Source organism: Coregonus clupeaformis, chromosome 24, assembly GCF_020615455.1.
Source record: "Coregonus clupeaformis isolate EN_2021a chromosome 24, ASM2061545v1, whole genome shotgun sequence".
Lineage (NCBI taxonomy): Eukaryota > Metazoa > Chordata > Actinopteri > Salmoniformes > Salmonidae > Coregonus > Coregonus clupeaformis.
In genome coordinates, this window is record NC_059215.1 from 51,653,533 (window position 1) to 51,678,652 (window position 25,120).

A 25,120-nucleotide genomic window follows, 5' to 3' on the forward strand; every position below is an offset into this window, starting at 1 on the left:
GCTGTGTGATGACATGAACAAATGAATGATTGATACAGTAGCCTATATAAGTATTGAAATATAGGCCTAAGTAAGTTAAGGTATTAAGACTAAACAGGAGGTGCTCTTAGGCCTACAGTGATGGTGGTTATAACAGGCTGCTATACTAAGCCTACTAATGATAATGACATTACATATTATTATAATGATGATCATAATAATAACAATAAGGAGATCAAGAAAAATGAGGATTATTTGTAACTCAGCTGGTAGAGCACGGCGCTTGTAACGCCAAGGTAGTGGGTTCGATCCCAGGGACCACCCATACACAAAAATGTATGCATGCATGACGGTAAGTCACTTTGGATAAAAGCGTCTGCTAAATGGCATATTATTTATTTATTATTATTATAAATATGATTTCCGACAGTTGGGAACAGTGTAAAGAACACTAAATCAATTATAAATAATACCAGAGAGGCTGTTCTAACGAGAAAAAAAAAGTGTAAAGCCTTTATTACAGCAAAGCAAAGATTAACAACAAACAGACGCAGGATCGGTCTTATTTCTGTAGATATAAATGGATGCTGTATAAAGCCAGGCCCATTTAACAGTTAGGCTATTGATTATAAACCTAATTAAGTTGGTTTCCTCTCTCCTCACTTTTCTTAGACAATAAGGCAATAGCTTTTTTCTCATCTCCTCATTCTGCTGCTGCCTCCGCAGCACTGTTCTCAACACCAATAAGCTGGTTAACTTAGCTATTATACACACAGCAACTTGGTCTAGGAAAAGGCACCAATTCAACAGCGCACTGATGTGTTTCAGAACCGCAGACAGCAACCACTAGCCAATGCGGGAGAAGGCGCATGTTATAAAATAATATTATTTTGATTAGTGTTGCACCATTTGTTCATATGTAATATAACCATATACAATTTCAGTAGCACATATCTTAGACTGATGGACTGTGCCATCCCCACGGCCTCCACAATGGATCAGTCCACTCAGAAAGGCACGAATCCTTGGTTGACCAACAGCCTATCGACCAGTCGACTAAATGGGGTCAGCCCTAATAGCAAATAGGGACGCACGATATATCGGTAAGCATATCGGAATCGGCCAATATTAGCTAAAGATGCCAACATCTATGTCATCAACAGCTCTATGTATAGTTTAACGCCAATGTGCAAAACCGATGTCAAAGCTGACGTGCATACCTGTATAACGTAGGTAGATTACGTAATGGCGCAACGAAAAATACAGCGCTACACGTGCAACACAGCATTCCTAACCTAGCCCACAATGTCTGCTGTGTGGATCTATTTTGAAGTTTCAAAGGAAGATAACAGAAAGGCCATATGCAACGTTTGTGCTGCTATAGGCCCTTTTCACGTGACGTCAGACAACTTCCGTTCTGCCGCGATGCAGGTTATGTTTACATCCGGTGTCGCTTAGGAACGCTTAGCTAGTAGCACATCATTATGGAGTTCACCCAGTCCCTTTCACATCTGCCACCAATACGACTTAACGACGTAGAACGACTTGCTGACAAGTGGTCCCTTACTTCAAGATCGAAGCTTGATAAAGGCTACAAGTTCTTCGTTGAAGGTTACCTGTTTGATTATGAAGGTACGTGTTTATCTTTATTTAGCTTAAATTAGCCCTATGCTAGCGAAGGTTATGAGCTGACGAGTTTCTGTTTTGCAGCCTCTTTTTAATATTACTGCTGTTTGTATCGACCGTAAGATAAGAGTCAGTAATGTATTAATGGCTAATGCTGCGCCCTTTCTCCCAATCACTGTATTGAAACAGTCTCAAGTGTAGTTAACGGTGAGGTGACAGTGAGAGGGCGATGTTACAGGTCCATGAAGAAAAATGAGGAGGCTCATCGGCTTCAGGTTTCTCAGATAAACAGTTCTCTAACATTATGATAAGATAGGTTAAGATAGATAAGTTTTCTTTTTGTTGTGTTTTGCTGCGGTTGCAGATTTAATAAGAATGATTCCACAAAGTTCCACTGTGGATCAGTTTGTTTCTCAGTCTGAGCTCTGATTTTGTATCATTAAACTTAATACACAACGAAATTCTTACAAACCGATGTGGGTTGTTGACGGCAATAAAGACTGGGAAAGATTCTGTGATAACTCAAAATGTTTTTAACGTTATCGGTATCTGGTACTAAGTTGTTGTTAGCTAACGTTAGCCCACTTTTAAGTAACTAAGGCAGTGAACAATTATGAATTAACAATAACGTTAGCAAGTTACAAACCATTGCATATACGTAAACATTATTACTCTTAACTTTACTAATTTAACTTAAACGTACCTTTTGGAATTTCTTCAAGTAGCTAGCTTGCTAGTTAGTGGTCAACAGTTGTATTTTCGTTGAGAAGTCTCAGGTTACGGGCGAACGGAAGTGAAGTTAACCTGCTACGCGGAAAGGCGGAAGATAGATGACGTCATCGTGAAAAGGGCCTATTGTTTCCTGGGGGGAAAAACAAGTTTTAATGACTCCAACCTAAGTGTTTGTAAACTTCCGACTTCAACTGTAGAAATCCATAATGCAAAAAAGGCTCAAACAAAGCAGAACAATGCAAAATAAAAGGCTACTTTTAAAAACAAAACTTAGATGGGTTTTTATTTTATTTTTAAGCAAAGTAAAAGGGAGTTGTACTCCAGTCTAGTAGGTGGCGGTAATGCAACATTTATTGGATGCCAACCGCCGTTAAACCTCATCGAAGAAGACATTGTTGTTTTGTCTGGCGACATCCGCGGGTTTTCCACCTCGACCTCGTTTCAAATGGCGCCTGTGTGACTAAAACATATACCACAGAAACAACAAATCTTTGCGTATACTCCCGAGGTTTCCACAGCCACAAAGTCAATATTGGGAATTTCATAAAATGTCAAAAAGGAGAAAAAAAAGTTAATTTAAGGTTAGGCATAAAGTTAGCAGTCTGGTTAAAGTTAGGTTTACAATCACATTTTAAGAAGATAATTGTAGAAATAAGTTGCATTAGTGACTTTGATAACTATTGACGAACATACTCGGTCGCCATATTGGGCTGCAGCTACCCATACTTGTACATACAAATGGTATCCACGGGTTCATCTGACTCGGGTAGTAGATAAAAGGGCTTCGTTGTCAAAATCCCGAAGTATCCCTTAACCATTTAGAGTTAAAACATGCTCTCAAACACAATTTAAGGCGCTCTAGATTATAGCCTCCATAGTTATACTGTAGCCTACAGTGTAGGGCTTTCACTCACTGCTGTACGGTATATGCAGCAGCCGTTCGACGTCGCTAAATCCAGTCAAAAAATAAATACGACATTATGCACTATCAATCTATATTGAATAATTTTACCACACACTGCAGTCTTACCTGATTTTAGGACTAGTTGGCCTATTTGTAAGTCGCTCTGGATAACAGCGTCTGCTAAATGACGTAAATGTAAATGTAAATGTTGGCTATCACTTTCGTTTGAGGACAGGGTTGCCAGGTGTAGCAAAATCGGGTGCAATGAAATGTATTGAATTTAAAATCAAATCAATCGTAAACATTAAAAATAAAGTTAAATGTAAAGATGATATTTTCGAGGAAGGGTGAAAAAATTACAGGAATAACTACCGTTGGACTAAACTCCCTTCCATACAGTCCCATCTCCTTCGCCTGGGTATTACCCACCCACCAAAAACTCGTGTTCGGTCTTCGCTCATGTTCCCAGCATGCCTGTAAAATCCCTTTCGCAGGATTAAACACCCCATGTCCTTGTAGGTTGACCCAGTAATTCATTGCCTGCTGCTGTCTCCTAATCTGCAATGGCATATCCCCTGTCTCCACCTGTAATGCAGCCACTGGGGACGTCCGAAACGCCCCACTACATATTCTGAGTCATTGCCCCTGTATTTACATTTACGTCATTTAGCAGACGCTCTTATCCAGAGCGATTTACAAATTGGTGCATTCACCTTATAGCCAGTGGGATAACCACTTTACAATATGTTTATTTTTATTTTTTTTGGGGGGGGGGTAAAGATTACTTTATCCTATCCCAGGTATTCCTTAATCTAGCCTTTCCAGTGAGGTCCAGGCTGCGGAACCATATGCTAAACCTCCGTAGTCTATTACAGATCGGATCAATAGAACATTATTTTTCATGTTTACGATTGATTTGATTTTAAATTCAATACATTTCATTGCACCCGATTTTGCTACAAACATGGTCTTCAATGAGAAACGCCCAGCCCCCAGGGCAGTGTTTTTGAGTGCCGGTTCATCTTTAACCCAATCAATGAACATGATAGACAGGATTTTATGTATTGCGAATTTAAGCCAGCAGACTAATCTATGTAGTTAAGTAACGTATTTAAAGCACTCTAGATTATAGCCTCCATAGTTATACTGTAGCCTACAGTGTAGGGCGTTCAATCACTGATGTACGGTATATGCAGAAGCCGTTCGACGTCGCTAAATCCAGTCAACTCACAAAATTATTGCATGGCAGTGTTTGACGACAGAACAAACAAAAATAATGTTGCAAAATACGACATTATGCACATTCAATCAATATTGAAAATTTTTACCACACACTGCAGTCTTACCTGATTTAAAGACTAGTTGGCTATCACTTTCGTTTGAGGACAGGGTTGCCAGGTGTAGCAAAATCGGGTGCAATGAAATGTATTGAATTTAAAATCAAATCAATCGTAAACATTAAAAATAAAGTTAAATGTAAAGATGATATTTTCGAGGAAGGGTGAAAAAATTACAGGAATAACTACCGTTGGACTAAACTCCCTTCCATACAGTCCCATCTCCTTCGCCTGGGTATTACCCACCCACCCAAAACTCGTGTTCGGTCTTCGCTCATGTTCCCAGCATGCCTGTAAAATCCCTTTCGCAGGATTAAACACCCCATGTCCTTGTAGGTTGACCCAGTAATTCATTGACAGCTGCTGTCTCCTAATCTGCAATGGCATATCCCCATCTCCACCTGTAATGCAGCCACTGGGGACGTCCGAAACGCCCCACTACATATTCTGAGTCCTTGCCCCTGTATGACATCTAGCCTTTCCAGTGAGGTCCAGGCTGCCGAACCATATGCTATACTTCCATAGTCTATTACAGATCGGATCAATGCAACATACATGGTCTTCAATGAGGAACGCCCAGCCCCCAGGGCGGTGTTTTGGAGTGACGGTTCATCTTAACCCAATCAATGAACATGATAGACAGGATTTTATGTATCGCGAACTTAAGCCAGCAGACTAAACTATGTAGTTAAGTAACATACTTCAAAATTGTTACGGGTCAATAAAAATGAATAAAAATATAAATGCAACATGTAGTGTTGGTCCCATGTTTCATGAGCTGAAATAAAAGATCCCAGAATGGTTTCTATCTCAAATTTTGTGCACAAATTTGTTTACATCCCTGTTAGTGAGCATTTCTCCTTTGCCAAGATAATCCATCCACCTGACAGGTGTGACATATCAAGAAGCCGATTAAACATCAGGATCATTACACAGGTGCACCTTGTGCTGGGGACAATAAAAGGCCACTAAAATGTCCAGTTTTGTCAGAAACACAATGCCACAGATGTCTCAAGTTGAGGGAGTGTGCAATTGGCATGCTGACTGCAGGAATGTCTACCAGGGCTGTTGCCAGAGAGTTGCATGTTCATTTCTCTACCATAAGCCACCTCCAACATTGTTTTAGAGAATTTGGCAGTACGTCCAACCGGCCTCACAACCGCAGACCACATGTATGGCATTGTGTGGGCGAGCGGTTTGCTGATGTCAACCTTGTGAACAGAGTGCCCCATGGTGGGGTTATGATATGGGCAGGCATATCTTAAGGACAACGTGCACAATTGCATTTTATCGATGGCACGTTTGAATGCACAAAAATACCATGACGAGATTCTGAGGCCCATTTTTTTTAAAGGTATCTGTGACCAAGAGATGCATATACAGTGGTTTTAGTCAGCCACCAATTGTGCAAGTTCTCCCACTTAAAAAGATGAGAGAGGCCTGTAATTTTCATCATAGGTACACGTCAACTATGACAGACAAATTGAGGGAAAAAAATCCAGAAAATCACATTGTAGGATTTTTTATGAATTTATTTGCAAATTATGGTGGAAAATAAGTATTTGGTCACCTACAAACAAGCAAGATTTCTGGCTCTCACAGACCTGTAACTTCTTCTTTAAGTGGCTCCTCTGTCCTCCACTCGTTACCTGTATTAATGGCACCTGTTTGAACTTGTTATCAGTATAAAAGACACCTGTCCACAACCTCAAACAGTCACACTCCAAACTCCACTATGGCCAAGACCAAAGAGCTGTCAAAGGACACCAGAAACAAAATTGAAGACCTGCACCAGGCTGGGAAGACTGAATCTGCAATAGGTAAGCAGCTTGGTTTGAAGAAATCAACTGTGGGAGCAATTATTAGGAAATGGAAGACATACAAGACCACTGATAATCTCCCTCAATCTGGGGCTCCACGCAAGATCTCACCCCGTGGGGTCAAAATGATCACAAGAACGGTGAGCAAAAATCCCAGAACCACACGGGGGACCTAGTGAATGACCTGCATAGAGCTGGGACCAAAGTAACAAAGCCTACCATCAGTAACACACTACGCCGCCAGGGACTCAAATCCTGCAGTGCCAGACGTGTCCCCCTGCTTAAGCCAGTACATGTCCAGGCCCGTCTGAAGTTTGCTAGAGTGCATTTGGATGATCCAGAAGAGGATTGGGAGAATGTCATATGGTCAGATGAAACCAAAATAGAACTTTTTGGTAAAAACTCAACTCGTCGTGTTTGGAGGACAAAGAATGCTGAGTTGCATCCAAAGAACACCATACCTACTGTGAAGCATGGGGGTGGAAATATCATGCTTTGGGGCTGTTTTTCTGCAAAGGGACCAGGACGACTGATCCGTGTAAAGGAAAGAATGAATAGGGCCATGTATCGTGATATTTTGAGTGAAAACCTCCTTCCATCAGCAAGGGCATTGAAGATGAAACGTGGCTGGGTCTTTCAGCATGACAATGATCCCAAACACACCGCCCGGGCAACGAAGGAGTGGCTTCGTAAGAAGCATTTCAAGGTCCTGGAGTGGCCTAGCCAGTCTCCAGATCTCAACCCCATAGAAAATCTTTGGAGGGAGTTGAAAGTCTGTGTTGCCCAGCGACAGCCCCAAAACATCACTGCTCTAGAGGAGATCTGCATGGAGGAATGGGCCAAAATACCAGCAACAGTGTGTGAAAACCTTGTGAAGACTTACAGAAAACGTTTGACCTGTGTCATTGCCAACAAAGGGTATATAACAAAGTATTGAGAAACTTTTGTTATTGACCAAATACTTATTTTCCACCATAATTTGCAAATAAATTCATTAAATCCTACAATGTGATTTTCTGGATTTTTTTTTCTGATTTTGTCTGTCATAGTTGACGTGTACCTATGATGAAAATTACAGGCCTCTCATCTTTTTAAGTGGGAGAACTTGCACAATTGGTGGCTGACTAAATACTTTTTTTCCCCCACTGTAGGTTCATATTCGCGCAAAGAAATAAGCAAGCAGCTTAACTCAGGAATATTATAAATAGCGCAATAACATTTTATTTTATTTATTTATTTATTTGTTTTTATTTTTTATCCGTCAACATAGCTCTCATTTATAAATTCAATGGATCTCAATCAAATAGTTTCATAGGCCCAGTGCTATCAATTCCTATAGACACTCCCCCCTGTTTGCGTTGTTTCCAACGCAAACAAATTTAGAAATTTAGAACGGATTCTCATCCCACAGCAAATAACAGCAAGGCGCACACACAGGTTCTAAACGGTGCATCCCCTCAACGCACACACAGCCACACGAACTGACCAGCGCCCAAAGTTGTGAGAAAGCCTTATCTTATCTATCTTATCTTATCTTATCACCCTTATCTGCCGGCCTCTGGAGCGAGAGTCAGCTCGGAGCCCATGATGGAACGCTGATACATAAGCAACTCGTCCCAAAGTCCTCGTCGCCAATTTCTGTGGTGTCGAGACAACAATGCTGATATGCTGCGTTGACAAGGAATCCGCTGACACTGAACTTGATTATAACTTTTATGATATCAAAGATTTCAGCATCAATTTACAGACTTCTGCAGAAATCCGGAGAACAACTAACCCAATCTCAAATATGATTATTCTCCTCGTCCTTTGTTCAAACCTGGTATATATCCTATGTAATATAATATGGCGTGCTTTGAATAGACCAATCCCTGACCTCCACATAGCAAACTCTCCTATGTTTCAGGGGACCCCTATAGTAATACCTTCCAGATGTTTCAGCAAAGCAGAGTAATGTTCATCTAACTCACAATATGCAACCTCAGCCAAAATTATAGACGGTCAGATACTACAATTGTCTTCTAGCAGACCCTATTTCTATTGACAGGATTAAACAAAACCCAATTATTACTCTTACATTGAAGACATGGAGGGAGGTTCAACGCCAATATTAACATGAGTAATGACATTTATAGACACTGGCCTATATTCACAACCCAGCCTTTCTTCCTGCTACTAAATGTATGTCCTACGGATTAGAGGAATGGGAAGAGAGAGGGCTTTGTAGACTCTCTCAACTATTCAAAGGTTACATTTTTTAAAAATATATAATTTCAAGAAATCCAGGAGGAATTCATTATATCCCAAACAAATTTTTATAGGTACCTTCAAGTAAGGCAATTCGTTGTTAAAAAAGGATTGTTACAAAAAAATGACTGAGCCGATTACTCCTATTGAAGAGATGATTGAATTACTTTATCAAGGGGAAAACATTGGAACCGTTTCAAATTTTTATCACAATATCCTTAACATGCTAATATTATCTTTAGATAATCTTCGTAACTCAAATTATATGTGGTTAGGTCTATGCGGGGAACTTGCTGACATGGAGAGAACCACATCAATCTTGCAACATAGACAGCATAGGTATGAAGGTATCTGGTCAGAGTTCCTGACATATCGTACTGGTCTTATTCTGTAAGTTCTGTTTTTTTGTTTGTTTCTGTTGTTTTTCTTTGGCTTTATCCAAATTGTATTATTATTCAGACTCTTGAAGTATTTGCTCTATACAGCCAAAATGTACCCTTTACATGTGAATGTAAATACGCTCCTTTGTAAAGACAGCAAAGATATGTTGTGTATGTATGGTACATGTTCTTGAATACAAATTAATTTTAAAAAAACAAACTAAAAAAACAATCCCAATATGAATGAAGAAAAGATCCATGGAAGGGTGATCCAAAAGGGAATGTTAGTTGGGTGTATCTATACAGTGAAAAACATATCCACATTTGGCTTTGTATTCACACACATTATTCCCTGCTCTTAAGCAAGATGGCTGAGCTCATTACATTTTCCATGGTCTTAATAACTTTTATGGATTAGGTTTTGACCAGTTCAAAGCCAGGCTGAAACTCTCCCCCAAAAGAGTCTATATCAACAGGATCATATTACCCTTTCAGGTTAGAACGGGGTTTAAACATCAAGGAGTAAAACATAATTAAAGTAAGAATTTGACACATTGTCGGTGTGTACTCAGAGCATACTATCAGGTACCAAGTACACCTACAGCTGTGGCATGAAAGGATGCCAAGCCACTAGGCTTACACAACCGAAATGTTTAACATACCATCCATTTGCTTTGAAACTGCGCCATGGTTCTCCAATCCTCACCATCTCACTGGAAGAAGGTCCACCACCTTGGATTCTTAGGAGTTTTGAACAATAACAATGGCACCATCCCTGTTGTCTTCAATCTTAATGTAGATTTTGAGTCACGGACTAATAAAACTATTAGAAGACAAGGGAAAAGGTTTAATACACAATATTGAAACACAGTACAATAAGATTAGATTCAATGCAATTTCATATTTGGTGGCAATATTAATGTATTTCAGTGTAATGTGAACCAATATATTCAGCCTGGCCTCACAGCCTGGACAGCCGCTATTTACCGGTATTTTGTCCCTGGCCCAAAAACAGTTGTGGGAACCACAACATAATAAGAATATGACCTAACGTAATAAAAATATGACCAGTCACCTTACATTTACATGTTTGTAATTTAGCAGACGCTCTTATCCAGAGCGACTTACAATTTACGGCTGTCCCCAACAACAACAAAAAATCTTTGTCGACCAAGAGTCGTCTGTTCTTTCGACCAATCGATTGGTTGAAATTTTAAAACGTGTATTTTTCCATATATATATATATATATATATATATATATCCCATGTGTTTTAATCCAATCAATTATATTCACCGAGCTTGTCTGATGCTTTAAGCACACCGTTTGATTAAATAATTAAGACACACAAATGACTAGAGGGAGTCCGACCAGCAATTGATTTGATTGTGCCGGGCTGGTATCAGACTTGTTAAAAAGAAAGACAGCGAGTAACCAGCATCTTTTGTTGTCTCTCTCCTCCCTGCTGCAGCAGCCACCAGTGTTTATTGTGCTGTTACAATATCATTTATCTGACCGTTTGGAACAATGTAAACACTAAATAAATTATAAGTGTACCAGAGAGTCTGTTGTAAAGTTTTTTTGTTAAGCCTTTATTACAGCAAAGACTAAAAACGGTCACATTCGTGAATGTAATTTCTGTAATAGAAGGGTTTATTTATTGTTTAAGCTAATTATTCAAGGCTCGCTTTATTTTATTTTAAAACTAAAATGTTTGATTGCATTTCAAATCATGAATGACTCGTATGCTGTGTGATGACATGAACGAATGAATGATTGATACAGTAGCCTATATAAGTATTGAAATATAGGCCTAAGTAAGTTAAGGTATTAAGACTAAACAGGAGGTGCTCTTAGGCCTACAGTGATGGTGGTTATAACAGGCTGCTATACTAAGCCTACTAATGATAATGACATTACATATTATTATAATGATGATCATAATAATAACAATAAGGAGATCAAGAAAAATGAGGATTATTTGTAACTCAGCTGGTAGAGCACAGCGCTTGTAACGCCAAGGTAGTGGGTTCGATCCCAGGGACCACCCATACACAAAAATGTATGCATGCATGACGGTAAGTCACTTTGGATAAAAGCGTCTGCTAAATGGCATATTATTTATTTATTATTATTATAAATATGATTTCCGACAGTTGGGAACAGTGTAAACAACACTAAATCAATTATAAATAATACCAGAGAGGCTGTTCTAACGAAGAAAAAAGTGTAAAGCTTTTATTACAGCATAGCAAAGATTAACAACAAACAGACGCAGGATCGGTCTTATTTCTGTAGATATAAATGGATGCTGTATAAAGCCAGGCCCATTTAACAGTTAGGCTATTGATTATAAACCTAATTAAGTTGGTTTCCTCTCTCCTCACTTTTCTTAGACAATAAGGCAAGAGCTTTTTTCTCATCTCCTCATTCTGCTGCTGCCTCCGCAGCATTGTTCTCAACACCAATAAGCTGGTTAACTTTGCTATTATACACACAGCAACTTGGTCTAGGAAAAGGCACCAATTCAACAGCGCACTGATGTGTTTCAGAACCGCAGACAGCAACCACTAGCCAATGCGGGAGAAGGCGCATGTTATAAAATAATATTATTTTGATTAGTGTTGCACCATTTGTTCATATGTAATATAACCATATACAATTTCAGTAGCACATATCTTAGACTGATGGACTGTGCCATCCCCACGGCCTCCACAATGGATCAGTCCACTCAGAAAGGCACGAATCCTTGGTTGACCAACAGCCTATCGACCAGTCGACTAAATGGGGTCAGCCCTAATAGCAAATAGGGACGCTACGATATATCGGTAAGCATATCGGAATCGGCCAATATTAGCTAAAGATGCCAACATCTATGTCATCAACAGCTCTATGTATAGTTTAACGCCAATGTGCAAAACCGATGTCAAAGCTGACGTGCATACCTGTATAACATAGGTAGATTACGTAATGGCGCAACGAAAAATACAGCGCTACACGTGCAACACAGCATTCCTAACCTAGCCCACAATGTCTGCTGTGTGGATCTATTTTGAAGTTTCAAAGGAAGATAACAGAAAGGCCATATGCAACGTTTGTGCTGCTATTGTTTCCTGGGGGGAAAAACAAGTTTTAATGACTCCAACTGTCGTAGTAAATATATTTGTTATAGATTGGTCTGACTAAAATCTTGTGCATGACCCATTTTGTGTTGGGCGTTTGTTTTCAATCAATGCTGTTCCTATGCAAGAACAATGGACAGAGAACCATATCTTGTCAAGGACAACACCCACGCCACAGGCCACAATCACTGGTTGCTCCCCTCGAGTCTTCCCTTGAGAACACACACACACACACACATCATCACTGTTAACACACACACACACATCATCACTGTTAACACACACAAAATCCCCTCTTTTAGGCTGAACATTTGAAGACAGAGAACTCTACTCAGAGCCAATGCAACAGTGACACTAGCCTGGAGGGGCCCTCGCCCAACTCATCAGGACCAATCAGAAGATCAGAACTACTAGATTCAACCTACATCATTTATTGCATAAAATGTCTGCACACAATGTTTCGGGGCTCTCTTCAGATAGCTCCCTAAGAGTTTGACGAACGAGTCCGTGCACGCGATTCCAGATATCTTTACCTCTGAATAAACTGCCTTTATTATACCATATCCACCCTGTCCAAAGTCTCTACTTGGTCTCAGTTCTCCAGTAAACTTGTGATTATCAACACAACCTAAGTGTTTGTAAACTTCCGACTTCAACTGTAGAAATCCATAATGCAAAAAAGGCTCAAACAAAGCAGAACAATGCAAAATAAAAGGCTACTTTTAAAAACAAAACTTAGATGGGTTTTTATTTTATTTTTAAGCAAAGTAAAAGGGAGTTGTACTCCAGTCTAGTAGGTGGCGGTAATGCAACATTTATTGGATGCCAACCGCCGTTAAACCTCATCGAAGAAGACATTGTTGTTTTGTCTGGCGACATCCGCAGGTTTTCCACCTCGCTCTCGTTTCAAATGGCGCCTGTGTGACTAAAACATATACCACAGAAACAACAAATCTTTGCGTATACTCCCGAGGTTTCCACAGCCACAAAGTCAATATTGGGAATTTCATAAAATGTAAAAAAAAAAAAAAAAAAAATAGGTTAATTTAAGGTTAGGCATAAAGTTAGCAGTCTGGTTAAAGTTAGGTTTACAATCACATTTTAAGAAGATAATTGTAGAAATAAGTTGCATTAGTGACTTTCATAACTATTGACGAACATACTCGGTCGCCATTTTGGGCTGCAGCTACCCATTCTTGTACATACAAATGGTATCCACGGGTTCATCTGACTCGGGTAGTAGATAAAAGGGCTTCGTTGTCAAAATCCCGAAGTATCCCTTAACCATTTAGAGTTAAAACATGCTCTCAAACACAATTTAAGGCGCTCTAGAGTATAGCCTCCATAGTTATACTGTAGCCTACAGTGTAGGGCTTTCACTCACTGCTGTACGGTATATGCAGCAGCCGTTCGACGTCGCTAAATCCAGTCAAAAAATAAATACGACATTATGCACTATCAATCTATATTGAATAATTTTACCACACACTGCAGTCTTACCTGATTTTAGGACTAGTTGGCCTATTTGTAAGTCGCTCTGGATAAGAGCGTCTGCTAAATGACGTAAATGTAGGCTATCACTTTCGTTTGAGGACAGGGTTGCCAGGTGTAGCAAAATCGGGTGCAATGAAATGTATTGAATTTAAAATCAAATCAATCGTAAACATTAAAAATAAAGTTAAATGTAAAGATGATATTTTCGAGGAAGGGTGAAAAAATTACAGGAATAACTACCGTTGGACTAAACTCCCTTCCATACAGTCCCATCTCCTTCGCCTGGGTATTACCCACCCACCCAAAACTCGTGTTCGGTCTTCGCTCATGTTCCCAGCATGCCTGTAAAATCCCTTTCGCAGGATTAAACACCCCATGTCCTTGTAGGTTGACCCAGTAATTCATTGACAACTGCTGTCTCCTAATCTGCAATGGCATATCCCCATCTCCACCTGTAATGCAGCCACTGGGGACGTCCGAAACGCCCCACTACATATTCTGAGTCCTTGCCCCTGTATGACATCTAGCCTTTCCAGTGAGGTCCGGGCTGCCGAACCATATGCTATACTTCCATAGTCTATTACAGATCGGATCAATGCAACATACATGGTCTTCAATGAGGAACGCCCAGCCCCCAGGGCGGTGTTTTGGAGTGACGGTTCATCTTAACCCAATCAATGAACATGATAGACAGGATTTTATGTATCGCGAATTTAAGCCAGCAGACTAAACTATGTAGTTAAGTAACATACTTCAAAATTGTCACGGGTCAATATACACTGAATAAAAATATAAATGCAACATGTAGTGTTGGTCCCATGTTGCATGAGCTGAAATAAAAGATCCCAGAATGGTTTATATCTTAAATGTTGTGCACAAATTTGTTTACATCCCTGTTAGTGAGCATTTCTCCTTTGCCAAGATAATCCATCCACCTGACAGGTGTGACATATCAAGAAGCCGATTAAACATCATGATCATTACACAGGTGCACCTTGTGCTGGGGACAATAAAAGGCCACTAAAATGTCCAGTTTTGTCAGAAAACACAATGCCACAGATGTCTCAAGTTGAGGGAGTGTGCAATTGGCATGCTGACTGCAGGAATGTCTACCAGGGCTGTTGCCAGAGAGTTGCATGTTCATTTCTCTACCATAAGCCACCTCCAACATTGTTTTAGAGAATTTGGCAGTACGTCCAACCGGCCTCACAACCGCAGACCACATGTATGGCATTGTGTGGGCGAGCGGTTTGCTGATGTCAACCTTGTGAACAGAGTGCCCCATGGTGGGGTTATGATATGGGCAGGCATATCTTAAGGACAACGTGCACAATTGCATTTTATCGATGGCACGTTTGAATGCACAAAAATACCATGACGAGATTGTGAGGCCCATTTTTTTTAAAGGTATCTGTGACCAACAGATGCATATATGTATTTCCAGTCATGTGAAATCCATAGACTAGGGCCTAATGCATTCATTTAAATTGAATGATTTCCTCATATGAACTGTACCTCAGTAAAAATCAATGACATTGTTACATGTTGCGTTTATATTTTTGTTCAGTATATTAAGCGTATCTTTATACAATACATTTCATGGTATCAAGCAAGATTGGGTCTAGGCTTCAGGTATTGTTATGGGAATAGCTATTTAGGGTTGTCGCTGTTTTATCTCACTCACGCACGCACGCTCACTCACTCATGCACGCACGGCAAACATACGGACAAACCTTTCACTGGCAGTGGCTAGCTGTACCGTGACAGGCATGCAGTCTTGCGTTTCATTCCATTTCCATTTGGCTAGCTAGTCTGACACCAAAGCCAGCCAACTAAGCTAACGTACTTCAAAATTGTCAGTCACGGGTCAATAATGTACGGATATTACAAGCGTGTCTATCTAATACTTTTAATGACAAACCATGTAACTACTTAGGTAAACATATTAAATACCTGTTGCTCAAAGTTCAGCGCAGGTGTTGGTAGCTGGTCAGCCATGTTCAGAACATTGGGCCACTGGGGGAAAGAGTTGGCGTGTAGTCACCTGGAATGCATTTCAATTAACAGGTGTGCCTTGTTAAAAGTTAATTTGTGGAATTTCTTTCCTTAATGCGTTTGAGCCAATCAGTTGTGTTGTGACAAAGTAGGGGGGTATACAGAAGATAGCCCAATTTGGTAAAAGACCAAGTCCATATTATGGCAAGAACAGCTCAAATAAGCAAAGAGAAATGACAGTCCATCATTATCTTTAAGACATGAAGGTCAGTCAAGCCGGAAAATTAGGAATGTTGAAAGTTTCTTAAAGTGCAGTCGCAAAAACCATCAAGCGCTATGATGAAACTAGCTCTCATGAGGACAGCCTCGGAAATTGCAGGCCAAATAAATGCTTCACAGAGTTCAAGTAACAGGCACATCTCAACATCAACTGTTCAGAGGAGACTGAGTGAAACCACTACTAAAGGACACCAATAAGAAGAGACTTGCTTTGGCCAAGAAACACGAACAATGGACATTAGACCGGTGGACATCTGTCCTTTGGTCTGATGAGTCCAAATTTGAGATTTTGGTTCCAACCGCCGTGTCTTTGTGAGACGCAGAGTAGTTGAACAGATGATCTCTGCATGTGTGGTTTCCACCGTGAAGCATGGAAGTGATGGTGTGGGGGTGCTTTGCTGGTGACACAGTCTGTGATGTATTTAGAATTCAAGGCACACTTAACCACCATGGCTACCACAGCATTCTGCAGTGATACGCAATCCCATCTGGTTTGCGCTTAGTGGGACTATCATTTGTTTTTCAACAGGACAATGACCCAACACACCTCCAGGCTGTGTAAGGGATATTTGACCAAGAAGGAGAGTGATGGAGTGCTGCATCAGATGTCCTGGCCTCCACAATCACCCGACCTCAACCCAATTGAGATGGTTTGGGATGAGTTGGACCGCAGAGTGAAGGAAAAGCAGCCAACAAGTGCTCAGCATATGTGGGAACTCCTTCAAGACTGTTGGAAAAAGCATTCCTTATGAAGCTGGTTGAGAGAATGCCAAGAGTGTGCAAAGCTGTCATCAAGGCAAAGGTTGGCTACTTTGAAGAATCTAAAATTTAAAATATATTTTGATTTGTTGAACACTTTTTTGGTTACTACATGATTCCATATGTGTTATTTCATAGTTTTGATGTCTTCACTATTATTCTACAATGTAGAAAATAGTAAAAATTAAGAAAAAACGTGGAATGAGTAGGTGTGTCCAAACTTTTGACTGGTACTGTATGTCTGCAATGGGCTGTCTTGCGTTAGATGGCGGTGGTGCTGTATTGTTCAGTATATTAAGCGAGATGGCGGTGGTGCTGTGTTCAGTATATTAAGCGAGATGGCAGTGGTGCTGTATTGTTCAGTATATTAAGCGAGATGGCAGTGGTGCTGTGTTCAGTATATTAAGCGAGATGGCAGTGGTGCTGTATTGTTCAGTATATTAAGCGAGATGGCGGTGGTGCTGTGTTCAGTATATTAAGCGAGATGGCAGTGGTGCTGTATTGTTCAGTATATTAAGCGAGATGGCGGTGGTGCTGTATTGTTCGGTATATTAAGCGAGATGGCAGTGGTGCTGTGTTCAGTATATTAAGCGAGATGGCAGTGGTGCTGTATTGTTCAGTATATTAAGCGAGATGGCAGTGGTGCTGTGTTCAGTATATTAAGCGAGATGGCAGTGGTGCTGTATTGTTCAGTATATTAAGCGAGATGGCAGTGGTGCTGTGTTCAGTATATTAAGCGAGATGGCGGTGGTGCTGTATTGTTCAGTATATTAAGCGAGATGGCGGTGGTGCTGTATTGTTCAGTATATTAAGCGAGATGGCAGTGGTGCTGTATTGTTCAGTATATTAAGCGAGATGGCGGTGGTGCTGTATTGTTCAGTATATTAAGCAAGATGGCGGTGGTGCTGTGTTCAGTATATTAAGCGAGATGGCTGTGGTGCTGTGTTCAGTATATTAAGCGAGATGGCTGTGGTGCTGTATTGTTCAGTATATTAAGCGAGATGGCGGTGGTGCTGTATTGTTCAGTATATTAAGCGAGATGGCTGTGGTGCTGTGTTCAGTATATTAAGCGAGATGGCAGTGGTGCTGTATTGTTCAGTATATTAAGCGAGATGGCGGTGGTGCTGTATTGTTCAGTATATTAAGCGAGATGGCGGTGGTGCTGTGTTCAGTATATTAAGCGAGATGGCAGTGGTGCTGTGTTCAGTATATTAAGCGAAATGGCAGTGGTGCTGTATTGTTCAGTATATTAAGCGAGATGGCAGTGGTGCTGTATTGTTCAGTATATTAAGCGAGATGGCAGTGGTGCTGTATTGTTCAGTATATTAAGCGAGATGGCGGTGGTGCTGTATTGTTCAGTATATTAAGCGAGATGGCGGTGGTGCTGTGTTCAGTATATTAAAGCGAGATGGCAGTGGTGCTGTGTTCAGTATATTAAGCGAAATGGCAGTGGTGCTGTATTGTTCAGTATATTAAGCGAGATGGCGGTGGTGCTGTATTGTTCAGTATATTAAGCGAGATGGCGGTGGTGCTGTATTGTTCAGTATATTAAGCGAGATGGCGGTGGTGCTGTATTGTTCAGTATATTAAGCGAGATGGCAGTGGTGCTGTATTGTTCAGTATATTAAGCGAGATGGCGGTGGTGCTGTATTGTTCAGTATATTAAGCGAGATGGCGGTGGTGCTGTGTTCAGTATATTAAGCGAGATGGCAGTGGTGCTGTGTTCAGTATATTAAGCGAAATGGCAGTGGTGCTGTATTGTTCAGTATATTAAGCGAGATGGCAGTGGTGCTGTATTGTTCAGTATATTAAGCGAGATGGCGGTGGTGCTGTGTTCAGTATATTAAGCGAGATGGCAGTGGTGCTGTATTGTTCAGTATATTAAGCGAGATGGCGGTGTTGCTGTATTGTTCGGTATATTAAGCGAGATGGCAGTGGTGCTGTGTTCAGTATATTAAGCGAGATGGCAGTGGTGCTGTATTGTTCAGTATATTAAGCGAGATGGCAGTGGTGCTGTGTTCAGTATATTAAGCGAGATGGCAGTGGTGCTGTATTGTTCAGTATATTAAGCGAGATGGCAGTGGTGCTGTGTTCAGTATATTAAGCGAGATGGCGGTGGTGCTGTATTGTTCAGTATATTAAGCGAGATGGCGGTGGTGCTGTATTGTTCAGTATATTAAGCGAGATGGCAGTGGTGCTGTATTGTTCAGTATATTAAGCGAGATGGCGGTGGTGCTGTATTGTTCAGTATATTAAGCAAGATGGCGGTGGTGCTGTGTTCAGTATATTAAGCGAGATGGCTGTGGTGCTGTGTTCAGTATATTAAGCGAGATGGCTGTGGTGCTGTATTGTTCAGTATATTAAGCGAGATGGCGGTGGTGCTGTATTGTTCAGTATATTAAGCGAGATGGCTGTGGTGCTGTGTTCAGTATATTAAGCGAGATGGCAGTGGTGCTGTATTGTTCAGTATATTAAGCGAGATGGCGGTGGTGCTGTATTGTTCAGTATATTAAGCGAGATGGCGGTGGTGCTGTGTTCAGTATATTAAGCGAGATGGCAGTGGTGCTGTGTTCAGTATATTAGCGAAATGGCAGTGGTGCTGTATTGTTCAGTATATTAAGCGAGATGGCAGTGGTGCTGTATTGTTCAGTATATTAAGCGAGATGGCAGTGGTGCTGTATTGTTCAGTATATTAAGCGAGATGGCGGTGGTGCTGTATTGTTCAGTATATTAAGCGAGATGGCGGTGGTGCTGTGTTCAGTATATTAAGCGAGATGGCAGTGGTGCTGTGTTCAGTATATTAAGCGAAATGGCAGTGGTGCTGTATTGTTCAGTATATTAAGCGAGATGGCGGTGGTGCTGTATTGTTCAGTATATTAAGCGAGATGGCGGTGGTGCTGTATTGTTCAGTATATTAAGCGAGATGGCGGTGGTGCTGTATTGTTCAGTATATTAAGCGAGATGGCAGTGGTGCTGTATTGTTCAGTATATTAAGCGAGATGGCGGTGGTGCTGTATTGTTCAGTATATTAAGCGAGATGGCGGTGGTGCTGTGTTCAGTATATTAAGCGAGATGGCAGTGGTGCTGTGTTCAGTATATTAAGCGAAATGGCAGTGGTGCTGTATTGTTCAGTATATTAAGCGAGATGGCAGTGGTGCTGTATTGTTCAGTATATTAAGCGAGATGGCAGTGGTGCTGTGTTCAGTATATTAAGCAAGATGGCTGTGGTGCTGTATTGTTCAGTATATTAAGCGAGATGGCAGTGGTGCTGTATTGTTCAGTATATTAAGCGAGATGGTGCTGTGGAAGTGGAAGGCTGTGCTTTGTCTAACCTCTGTTGAATTATCACAGTCTGTGGGTCAAAAACAATCACATAGATGTGGAGTCATTTGAGGGGCAGTTAGGTCATCATTCTGTGAGTGTGTTCCTTGACAGGTATGACTCCATATCCACTATTTTCTGGATAGTTGATCAAAATAAAATAAAAATCTGTTTCTTTGGTTTATTTTCTATGGCCTCCTTTTTTCTGTCTGGGAAAGTTGTGAGATGGATGTCAGTTCACCACTTTCTTTTCTCTCGATGCATGTTATTTTTGTTTCTTAAGATACTCCTGGTATCTTATAGGATCTTGTTTGATTTTGTTTATATACACTACATTGCCAAAAGTATATGGACACCTGCTCGTCTGTATGGACCTCACTTTGTGAAAGGAAAGGGCCTTCCCCAAACTGTTGCCACAAAGTTGGAAGCACAGAATCATCTAGCTTTAAGGTTTCCCTTCACTGGAACTAAGGGGTCTAGCCCAAACCATGAAAAACAGCTCCAGACCATTATTCCTCCTCCATCAAACTTTACAGTTGGCACTATATATTCGGTTAGGTAGCGTTCTCCTGGCACCTGCCAAACCCAGATTCGTCCGTCAGACTGCCAGATGGTTTTTACGCGCTTCAGCACTCTGTGGTCCTGTTCTGTGAGCTTGTGTGACCTACCACTTGGCGGCTGAGCCGTTGTTGCTCCTAGACGTTTCCACTTCATAATAACAGCACTTACAGTTGACCAGGGCAGCTCTAACAGGGCAGAAATTTGACAAACTGACTTGTTGGAAAGGTGGCATCCTATGACGGTGCCAGTTGAAAGACACTGAGCTCTTCAGTACGGGCCATTCTACTGCCAATGTTTGTCTATAGAGATTGCATGGCTGTGTGATCGATTTTATGCTGAAATAGCCTAATCCACTAATTTGAAGGGGTGTCCACATAGTTTTGCATATATAGTGTATGTCCTTGTCCTGTTCTTGGTTGATTTAGGGGGCATCCTATAGAAAAATAAAACAGTCAGTAACCATAGTTAGTCACATAAATATACATAAAAAATCACTCAATCATCCTAACAGAATACAAAATGTAATGGTCTTATTTAGCAAATAAGTCTTCAATTTCAAAGTTATTAACAATCTTTTAAGGGTTTATGAAAAGTGTATTCCCATACTGACTTTTACATGAGTCCTTTGTATTGGTGTAGACTTGACGGACCTGACGGGATTAATTCCCTCACAAACAAAAAGGAGAAATCAATATCTTCTCTGGTAAGCACAACCTAACTGGCACTCTTAACAAACAATAACCTCAAGTCAAAACGACTAGTTACCGGAGTGTAACTCCAGTTCTATGAGTGGAGCGGAGCCCCATAGGGGAGCTCTGCTCCTAATGGTTTACCCTCTGCCCTAAGGCAGAAACAGCCTGAAGCAAAATTATGCACACACCTACAGCCAATAGGAGTACAGGTGTCCCTATATAAGGAACCCCGTTCCCTCAATCTGCCTCCCGAGATATTATCTTCAGCGAGACTAGAGAGGGTCGGCAGGGCCTTAAGTCCTATGGGGCTCCGCTCCACTCATAGAACTGGAGTTACACTCCGGTAACTAGTCGTTCTATATCGTGGAGCTCCGCCCCATAGGGGAGCTCTGCTCCTAGTGGTTTAAGGCGGAGCGAAACGCTCCAAAATGTACTCCCTGCCGAGCCTAACACTTCCCATTAAAAAAATGAAAAAGGTCAAGCCCAGCAATGGCTGCAACCAATTCCCGCAGTACTGCGACTGAGAAACCCATCAGGGCGTCACAATATACCGCGTCATCGGTTATAGACCCGCCCCATCTAGCTCAATGACGATGGCAATGGCTATTGGGCAGATCATCAGAATAGACGCCGTGCTAATCTGTACTAGCAGATAGCCGTGCCTCAATATTCTGTGACAACGCTTATCGTCCACTAATGAAATGACATAAAATGTCATTCTACATTATGTGTCCAATAGACCGCCTTACTCACTCAATGGAATCCAGAGATTAGTAGGCAGGGACAAAAAATACCAGTCATACTAAACTGAACCTCAGATAGATGACCTCATATTCTGTCCACTCAATACATGTCTCTACCATACTGATACAGTCAGTCAGGAGACATGTCACAAAATATGCTTTTCATCCAAAGCGGACCTGATAGAGACCTGTCTATCGTCCTGCTTCTCTCTCCTTCATCTCAAGATTCTCCTTCAGCTGCGCTGAGTGCAATCGAGCTTGAGAGTTAAAAAGCTTATTTTTTGCCATAACAAGTTTTCCTCACCAAAGTGGACCTGATTGGAACCTGTCCAATGTCCTGCTTTGTTCTCTAGCTCAAAGTCGCCCTTCAGCTCTGCTGAATACCGACCGAGCTAAAAAGTTAGAAAACATGTCCATCCAGAATATGTTACTTCTAATAAAAGCGGATTTATGAACATGTTCACAATCCTGCTTTCCTTCTCTGTCTTGCTCAAAGTCTCCCTTCAGCCACGCTGAGTACAGACCGAGCCAAAGAGTTAGAAGACATATCCAACAGATAGAAACGGATAAAAGGAGACGGTGTCGACCATGACGCTGCTCTACAAATATCCTCTACCTCTGTTCCTCTGAAAAGAGCAGTAGAAGCTGCTACTCCACGAGTGGAGTGCGCTCTAATACCCTGAGGCGGTTGTTGCCCCGCCGCCTCGTACGCCGTCTCAATTCCTTCACAAAGCCAATGAGACAATCGCTGTTTTGAAAGTGGTCTACCTAATGCAGCCGCACCGTGACACACAAACAGCTGAGGCGATGACCTAACCGCTGCTGTGCGCTCAATGTAGCACGCCAAAGCGCGTACTGGGCACAGACAATGAAGCTTTTCCTCACTCCTCTCCCCATGGGGAGTGGGATGAAAAGCCCACAATTCCACGATCTGTGATCTATATGCACTGTTAATAACCTTCGGCACAAATGCCGGGTTAGGACGTAACACCGCTCTGCTCAGATCGCCATTGATGGCAAGGCAGTCGGGTCTCGTCGACAGTGCACACAAATCACTGACCCGCTTAGCGGTAGTCAAGGCGAGCAACAGCGCCGTCTTGATAGACAGCATCTTGAGGGGTATTTGATTCAATGGCTCGAACGGCGACTTACATAGCGCTCGAGAACCAAGTCCAAATCCCACTTGGGCAGCGTAGCTCTAGGCCTCGGCCTAAGCCGTCGCGTTCCCAATAAGAAACGTTTCACTAATGGGTGACTGAACACGTTTTCCCGTTAAACCCTTCATGACCAGCTGAAATTGCCGCTGCAAACACTCGAATGGTGGAGGGCGATTTCTGCTTATCAAACATAAACTGCAGGAATGAGAGCACACTCTCTACCTGACAGCTCATGGGGTCCACGTCCTGTGTGTCACACCATTGTGAGAAAACATTCCATCTGCTGGTATACACCTTAGAAGTGGAACTGGCTCTTGCGCCCTGTATGGTTCTGATCACTGCATCAGATAACCCACGGCGCCTCAACCTGTCCCATTCAGGAACCAAGCCCTCAGTGGTTGGCCGATTATGGGCCACTGCCCTATCGAGCCTCCCGCCTGGGTCAACGCGTCTCGTCGATGTGGAATTGGCCAAGGTGGCGCAATCAACATCTGACTCATCTCCGCAAACCACGGAGCCCCCGGGCGATCGGGCGCTATCAGTATCACTGACAGCTCCTCTGACCTCACCCTGGCTAGCAGTGGGAGAATGCAAGACAGCGGAGGGAATGCATACAGGAGAACTTTCGGCCACGGGTAGTGCGCGAATGCGTCTCTTCCCAATGGCGGTTCGTCCTGGTTTCTCAGAGAGAACCATAGGGGACACTGCGCGTTCACACGTGACGCGAACAGGTCCACCTCGGCTCTCCCGAATTGTTCCCAAATTCGTAGAACAATGTCCGGGTGCAGACACCACTCGTCGTCTCGAGGACCCCCTCTTGACATGAGGTCTGCCCCTACGTTCAAGTAGCCCGGAATGTGCGCTGCTCTCAACGAGCGAAGGTGCTTGTGAGCCCACAGCCACGATTCCATTGCCGCCCAATGGAGAGCAGGAGACCTGACTCCTCCCTGGCGGTTTATGTGAGCCACTGTGGTCCGGTTGTCTGACCAGACCAACACATCGCGACCCCGAAGGGTAGACGCGAAGTGGGTCAAAACCAGTCGAACCGTTTCCAACTCTAGGAGGTTGATGTGACGACCTGATTGAGGCCATGCACCTCCTATCGCTTGAGACTGACATGTCCCTCCCCATCCAGTCAGAGAGGCATCTGTAAACACTGGAATGTGGAATGACACCTTGCCCATCGGGACTCCGTGCGTGAGAACGCACGGGTTCCTCCAATAGTCCAGGTCTGCTCTTAGCGAGAGAGGAACCACCACCAACCGATGACGTTGACGCACTGGGTCTAGTCTTAGTTGGGCGAACCACCGCTGTGTTCTGCGCATGTGCAGAAGCCCCAGCGGGACCACAGAGTGGGCTGCCGACATGAGACCCAAAAGTGACATGATCGATAGCGCCGTTACTGTGTGATTCGGACGACACCTCCTCAGGGCTAGTAACAATGCTGCCCTTCGAGGGTCCGAAATTCGAGCCCTCATCATTACAGTGTCTAGCTGTAGTCCCAGGTAGACAATCTGATGACTGGGCCAGGGTGCGCTCTTTTTCCAATTCACAGCGAACCCCAGACGCGTGAGATGAATCACCGTCTGTGTCGTGTGAGTGAACGCCAGCTCTGCTGACGGGGCGAGAACCAGCAGGTCGTCTAGGTAGGCTAATATCCTTATCCCCTGACGACGCAGTGGTCCCAATGCCGCCTCCACACATTTGGAAAAAGTTTGAGGTGCCAGGGCGTACCCAAACGGCATCCTCGTGAACTCGTACGCCACCCCCTTGAAATGCGAACCGCAGAAACTTTCTGTGGCGTGATTGTATCGGCACATGAAAGTACGCGTCCTTTAGGTCTATGCTTGTACAAAAGTCTCCCTTCTGGACACATTCCAGTAGACGTTTTGTCGTCAGCATTCGGAAGGGCCGTTTGGTTATGCTCTCGTTGAGAATGCGTAAATCCAAAATCGGCCTCACTCCCCCCGTCT

The 25,120-nt window shown here is 42.4% G+C and overlaps 1 protein-coding gene across 1 annotated transcript in view; it reads left to right on the forward strand.

The window, feature by feature from the left end:
• The window catches only part of LOC123481844 (tumor necrosis factor receptor superfamily member 14-like), an 87,339-nt gene that overhangs the window by 52,798 nt on the left and 9,421 nt on the right, over window positions 1-25,120 (forward strand). The window lies entirely within an intron of this gene.